This window comes from Hevea brasiliensis, chromosome 4, assembly GCF_030052815.1.
Source record: "Hevea brasiliensis isolate MT/VB/25A 57/8 chromosome 4, ASM3005281v1, whole genome shotgun sequence".
Taxonomy (NCBI): domain Eukaryota; kingdom Viridiplantae; phylum Streptophyta; class Magnoliopsida; order Malpighiales; family Euphorbiaceae; genus Hevea; species Hevea brasiliensis.
The window spans coordinates 106,501,860-106,509,195 of record NC_079496.1 but is presented as its reverse complement, the minus strand read 5'-3'; positions in this window follow the sequence as shown (position 1 = coordinate 106,509,195).

Genomic DNA, 7,336 nt, shown 5'->3' with positions numbered 1-7,336 from the left:
AGTTTATAGTGATGCTTCTCACAATAGGTTAGGCTGTGTATTGATGCAATATCGAACTGTCATTGCCTATGCATCACGTCAGCTGAAACCTCATGAGAGGAATTATCAGACACATGATTTGGAGCTTACAGCTATTGTGTTTGCTCTTAAGATCTGGAGACTATTTGTATGGGGAGAAATGCTACATTTACACAGATCATAAGAGTTTGAAGTATTTAGGCACCTAGAAAGAGTTGAATTTGAGACAGAGGAGATGGTTAGAGTTGATAAAAGATTATGATTGTCTGATAGACTATCAGCCAAGGAAAGCTAATGTTGTGGCTGACGCCTTAAGTCGCAAGACTATGGCAAGTCTACGGGTTACTCCTTTGTCTATGGTACATGAGTTGAGATCATTACAGGCTAGCTTAGAGATTAATGATGAGGGGCAGACAGCAGTTGCATGGCATGTATAGCCAGTGTTGATTGATCAAATCAGAATGGCTACTCAGAAAGATCGGAAGTATCAGAGGCTGTTGGAAGAAGTCTAGTAGGGCAAGAAACCAGAATTCTCAATAAGAGATGATGGTCTATTGCTACACCAGGGCAGAATGTGTGTTCCTAATGATGTTGATTTGAGGCAGATAATTTTGAAGGAAGCACATGAGTCTCCTTTTGCCATGCACCCTGGTGGTACAAAAATGTATAGAGGGCTAAAGGAGCACTACTGGTGGATGGGTATGAAAAGAGATGTGGCAGAGTTTGTTTCCAAATGCCTAACTTATCAACAAGTAAAGGCAGAGTATCAAGTACTCACTGGTTTATTACATCCACTACCAGTACCAGAATGGAAATGGGAGAGAATAACGATGGATTTTGTGATGGGACTTCCGAGGATACATAAGAGTCATGATGCAGTTTGGGTCATTGTTGACAAACTAACCAAGTCTACTCACTTTCTGCCAGTTCGAATGGACTATAGTTTAGAAAGGTTAGCCAAGTTGTACATTGATGAGATAGTAAGACTGCATGGAGTGCCAGTATCCATTGTATCAGACAGAGATCCTAAGTTCACTTCTAGATTCTGGGGTAGTCTTCAGAGAGCCCTAGGAACTAGATTGAACTTCAGTACGACATTCCACCCACAGATCTATGGCCAGTCTGAGTGGGTAATTTAGATCTTGGAGGACATGCTATGGGCTTGTGTGATTGAGTTTGAGGGCAGTTGGGACATACACTTGCCTTTGATTGAGTTGCTTACAATAATAGCTACCAATCAAGCATTGGGATGCCTCCATATGAAGCTTTGTATGGCAAAAAATGTAGAACTCCCCTGTGTTGATGAAGTAGGTGAAAGGAAGATGATTGGGCCCGAAATTGTTTAGCAGACTGAGGAGAAGAACAGGGTGATCAGAGATCGATTTAAGACTGTATCAGACCGTCAGAAGTCCTATATTGATTTAAAGAGAAGGGATATTGAGTATGCAGTGGGTGAGAAAGTATTCCTTAAGGTTTCCCCTTGGAAGAGAATTATGAGATTCGGCAGAAAGAGGAAACTGAGTCCTCGTTTTATCGGGCCATATGAGGTTCTGGAGAGAGTGGGTCCTTTGGCATATCGTTTGGCACTACCTCCAGAGTTAGAGAAGATACATAATGTCTTCTATGTGTCTATGTTGAGGAGGTATCGATCAGACCCATCTCATGTACTACCAGTATAAGAGATTGAGGTGAATCCAGACCTCACATATGAGGAAGAATCCATAGAGATTCTGGCTTATGAGGTGAAGCAGCTATGGAACAAGTAGATACTGTTTGTGAAAGTACTGTGGAACCATCATTCGGGCCAAGAAGCTACTTGGGAACGAGAGGAGGATATGATGAGACTGCACCCACAACTATTTAGAGACTGATTACCAAGTAAAATTTCGAGACGAAATTTATTTTAAGGGGGGGGAGAATTATAACACCCTATTTGCATAGCCTGGTATATTTTACTATTCCGGTGACTGGTATCGATCCGGACAATTAAGGGGATTAGAACCACATCTAAGACAACTAGATAAGCCCTAAACACAAATAATTAGTAATTGTCAATTAGTTAAGTATAAATAAGAAAAAAAGAACATAAGATGTTAAATGAGCCGAGAGTCACAGTGATGGGTGACCTTCTCGGGAAGGACTGTGAAGTCGATTTAAACTCAAATTTCAAATCATAAAATGTGATGCTACGGTCCTTAGGACTATTGCAAACACAGTGGAAAAGAGAAAATCACAAAAAAGCAATGTTAAGCCAGTCAAATAATTAGGTCAGAGATCCAGAAGAAATATTGAATTATTTGTAAATCAGGTCGAACTGGCGAGGGGTAATTTGGTCAATTGACCCCTCGAGTTGACTCCTGACCTAACTGTCAAATAAAATCGACGAAAATAAAATTTCAGAATCGGGAATTAAATTAAAGTACTAATGGAAAAATAAATAAAAAAAAGAAGAAAAAGAAAAAGTGAAAAGTGATGATATCATGCATGACATCATGCATGATGCAATAAACATTATAATTAAAAAATTAATTTTGGATAATTGTGGTCTTCCTAAAGGATTAAAAAATGCATAAAAGAAAGAAAAAAAAAAAACTAAAAGTCTTCTTCCTCATCCATTCTTGCTGTCCCTCTCCTTTCCTCTCTCTCTCATTTTTTCTTTCTTAAAACCACCATGGAAGCTTGACTCAAGCTTCATAAACCCTAATCTAGTAATAATTTCCCTAAGGTTTCTCAAGTAAATCTTGTCCTTGAACCTTGATTCACCTATTGATAACAAAAAGGAAGAAGAAAGGAAGAAGTTTTGAAGGGGGAAAAAATTCTGCATAAAGGTTAGTTGATTTCTCTTTTTGTATCTTTACATATATACTTAGGTAACTTGATGGAGTGATGATTTGTTGAAAAATGAAACAAAATAATATGTATAAGAACTATATGAAATTCGATCAGCTATGAGTGGTTAGGGTTTGGTGTGCTTTAACCTAATTGAAAATGAATTCTAAGGTTAGTGAACTTATATGTATGTTTAAAGTATTGAAATTGCATAAATTGAAACAATTGTGTAATTAGGGTTTAGACCTAGGGTTTTGAAAGACAAAAATTGGAGAATTGGTCAAATGGTGTGTTTGACCTTGTTTGAGCTGAAAAATGGTCATATGTGACCAATTGTGGTATGTTGGAATTGAATGGAAATTCAGATTGATTGGAACATGCCACAAGCAGTAGGACCAAGGTCTCTTTCAGAGACCAAAACTAAAAATTTACCAACCCAATTGGTGTGAGGCCAATTGGGAATGAAACTAGACACAAAATGGCACATTTTTCATTAAGGAATCATGCCCAAAAAGTGACCATAGCATAGTAAACAAATTGGCCAAATTCGGAAGTGAGTATTCTGCCCTGTACAAAAATGACCAAATGAATAGTGTTTGTTCATTTGGCCATAACTTGGGCTAGGCTGGTCTAAATGACCTGAAATTTTACCAGTAGAAAGCTGAGATATAGACCTAAAACTTTCATGAAGAACACAAACCCAAATTATACCCTTAACCAAGTTATTTAGTCACACAAAGTTGGTGACCTAAAAAAGGAGAATAAAGTTAAGACAATAAGGAATAATTTCTATAAAGAAAACTTAGCCAAATTCTAACAGCAATATGACCAATGGAACAGTGTAACATAGGACACCAAAACTGAAAATTTGCAAATTTGCCTAAAAGACTTAAAATTTGAGTAAAAAACCAAAACTAATAAATTTAGTAACCAAAATGTGGTATGTGAGTGAAATTAGAATTCTCATGCCTATTAAGCCTTAGAAAGTCAACAAATTGACTTGAATAGTGTAGTGAATAGTAACTCCGAAATACAAATTTTAAAGAACGCTAAGTTTAGCATATTAAAGCTAGGTAAAAGTAAATTTGAATTTATTTTTAGATTTATGATAAGTTATGATACTGAAACACTGTGAAACTGTGTGTTTCAGTGGAAAAGAATACCGGGAAAGAACCCGAGGGATCGAGTCAAGGCCAAGAGGTGACTCGTATAAGGTTTGTGCACAATATAGAATTTCTGTAAATTTTCTTCTGCACATTGTTTTGAATAAATTGAAATATTTAATTATAACACCATTGTCTTGAAATGTTTACTATGTTTCTGATTTAAATTATTGAAAGATTAATTGTTTGTGTTTGAAATGGAAATAAATGTTTAGTAAATTGTTAAGATAGTTTTGAAACCACAATATCATGACCATATATTTGAATACCTCACTAGCATGACTAGTGGGGGAAATCAGTTTCGAATTTTGATTCCTTCTCTGGCTGAAGTGTTGAGATGTGTGCTAGTAGAAGAAGCAAAAGAATGGGTTCCCATATATTTGAGCTAGCTAGCCTTGTGATGTGACTTCTCCTTAGCCTCTGGCTATTGAGATGATATTTATTTCGAATGGCATGATATAACTATGTGTTTTTATGAAATTTGTTTTGAGACTTTCGAAACGAAATTGTTTGGATTAAATGCATATAAATCATATTTTGTATTTATTTCTCATGTTCAGTTAATTTTTGGAATAAATATGTTTTAAATTCCGCATAAAGATTATTTTAGTATGTTGTGCACCACTGAGTCCTAGTACTCAGCAATGGCTATTATTGCTGTCGCAGATATAGAGACTAGAGGATCAGCAGAGTGAGCTGCTGAGGATTGAGGAGCTACCTACTCTGAAGTTTATCGAGTATATTTTATATCCTGATTGTAAAAATTATTTTGATGTATGTAATGTATATAAATATAGAAAATGGTCATGAGCAGTTGTATAAAGCTTGTAATAAATTTTGATTTGGATTTTTCCTAATGTAAATATTTGGAATGATGTATATAAATTGTTTTATATTTATTGAAATATGAATGGAAATATTTTGTTTTAATTTGAATGAAATTGAATTAATAGTATTTTGATGATGTCGAATTTTGGAAATTGAGAAATGATGTTGAAATTGGCTGGGATGGATGTTGAAATGATGAAGTTGTTGAGTTAAATCTTTGGAAGTGCTTTTTACAGGTATTTGAAGAACTATTTTCTCAAAATATAGACAGCACTCTGTTGAAATTTTTATAAAATTTGCGGAAAAATAAAATGGGACAAAAATTTTTACTAGTCTTAAAACTTCGGATAAATGTTTTAATACCTTTTAGAAAATGCTCACCACTTATAAAAAGTAAGAAAATTATTTTAAAATCCCTTGTAGGGTACTTAATGAGTTATCGATAGGTGAAGTTGGGTAGTTCATTATGGATTCTACGGGATCATGTTATGTCTTACAGAGGGGTAAGGTGTGACAATATAGGCTTGGGATAGCCGAACCTCTATAAATTTCTTGTGTTCATTATTCTTTTCTCTCTTTCTTAAACTTATTCTTAAAAATCCCTCTTAGCCTTCAAAATTTTTAATTAGTATCCAATTCACCGCCTACCCCCTCTCTTAGGTTGCTATAAGGGACAATAAGTGGTATCAGAGCTAGTTTCTATTCAACAAAGATTTAATCATCTTCGAGTAAAGATCAATGGCAACCCTCAATGCACAAAAAGGCCAATCGGTGGTAAGACTTCCATTATTTGATGGTAATGACTTCCTTTTTTGAAAAAACAAGATGTATTACCTCCTTAAATAAGGAGAAGATTGTGGGATATTATTGAGAGCAGGCCATTTACCCCAACTAAAATAGTAAAAGGTGTACATGTAGTAAAACCAAAAGGTGAATAGAGTGAGCAAAAGAAGAGAATAGTAGCTCTAAATGACAAAGCTATTCATATTTTGTTTTGTGCTCTAAGTAGAAGTGAGTATAACAAAGTATGTATGAAGTCTACCGCAAAGGAGATTTGGGATGCTTTGGTGATTACTCATGAGGGTACTAATTAAGTAAAGGAGAATAAGATGGATTCCCTAATCTATCAATACAAGTTGTTAAAGATGAAATCGGATGAGACTATAAGTCAAATGTATGATAGATTTATGGAGATCATTAGAGGAATCAAATCCCTTGAGAAGACATTCACAAATGAAGAGGTAGTAAAAAAGATTCTAAGAAGTCTCTCTAAGGAGTGGCTACCTAAAGTAACCTCACTCAAGGATTCCAAAGACTTGAGCAAGGTGCAACTTGATAAACTTTCGAGAAATCTCATTGACTATGAGATGACTCTCAAAAGAGAGCAAGTGGAGGAACATAACAAGGCCAAGAAAAACATTACTTTTAAGGTATCTTTCGAAAACTTAAGTGATGAAGATGAACAGTTTAATGAGAAAGATTTGGCTCGAGTAACAAGGAGAATAAGGAAGATGTTCTTCCAAAACAAGAAGTTCATTCCAAAGGGGAACTTTAAGAAGGATAAGGCTAAGAGTAGCAAGAGGGATCCTCCCATATGCCATGAATGCAACAAACCAGGTCACATTATAACAAATTATCCTAGGTTGAAGAAGCCCTCCAAGAAGTTCAAGAAGAAGGCACTCAAAGCAATATGGGATAAATCAAGTGACTCCGAAGATGAGGAGATTGGTGATGATTGCCAAAATGTGCTTTATGGCAATGGAGGAAAGCTTTAATGAGGTAACTTTAAGTGATGATATTATTGAATTTTCTTATGATGAACTTGTTAATGCTCTTAAAGTCATGATGAACTTGAGTTGAGTCATAAGAAAAATAAACTATTGAAAAAGGAATTAGTTAGTTTAAGGAAGGAGAATGAAGCCTCATCTAAGGATGATGGACCTTTAAATACTAATATGCAAAAATCCTTAGATGAGCTCTCTTTAGAAAATGAGAAGTTGAGAAATGTAATTGTTGAGTTAAAAACTTCTCTTTTCAAATTTGCTAAAGGAAAGGACAAACTTGATGTAATTTTAGATTCTCAAAGGACTCTTAGCATCAAGTATGGACTTGGCTATAGCAAATTTGCCCAAACACCTCCTTCCAAGACCATATTTGTTAAAGCAACTAGCTCTAGTGAGCCTAGTCCCTAAGAGTCTAGCCCAAAGGTGTCTAATCTTAAAAGACAAGAGCCAAAGACACCTAGTGGCAATGGACCTGTCACACCTTACCCCTCTGTAAGGCATAACATGATCCCATAAAATACCTAATGAACAACTGAACTTCACCTACCAATAACTCATTAAGTACCCTACAAAGGATTTTAAAATAATTTTCTTACTTTTATAAGTGGTAAGCATTTTTTAGTAGGTATTAAAATCATTTATTCAAAGATTTAAAACTAGTAAAAAAAATTTTCCTATTTTATTTTTTCGCAAATTTTATAGAAATTTCGGCAG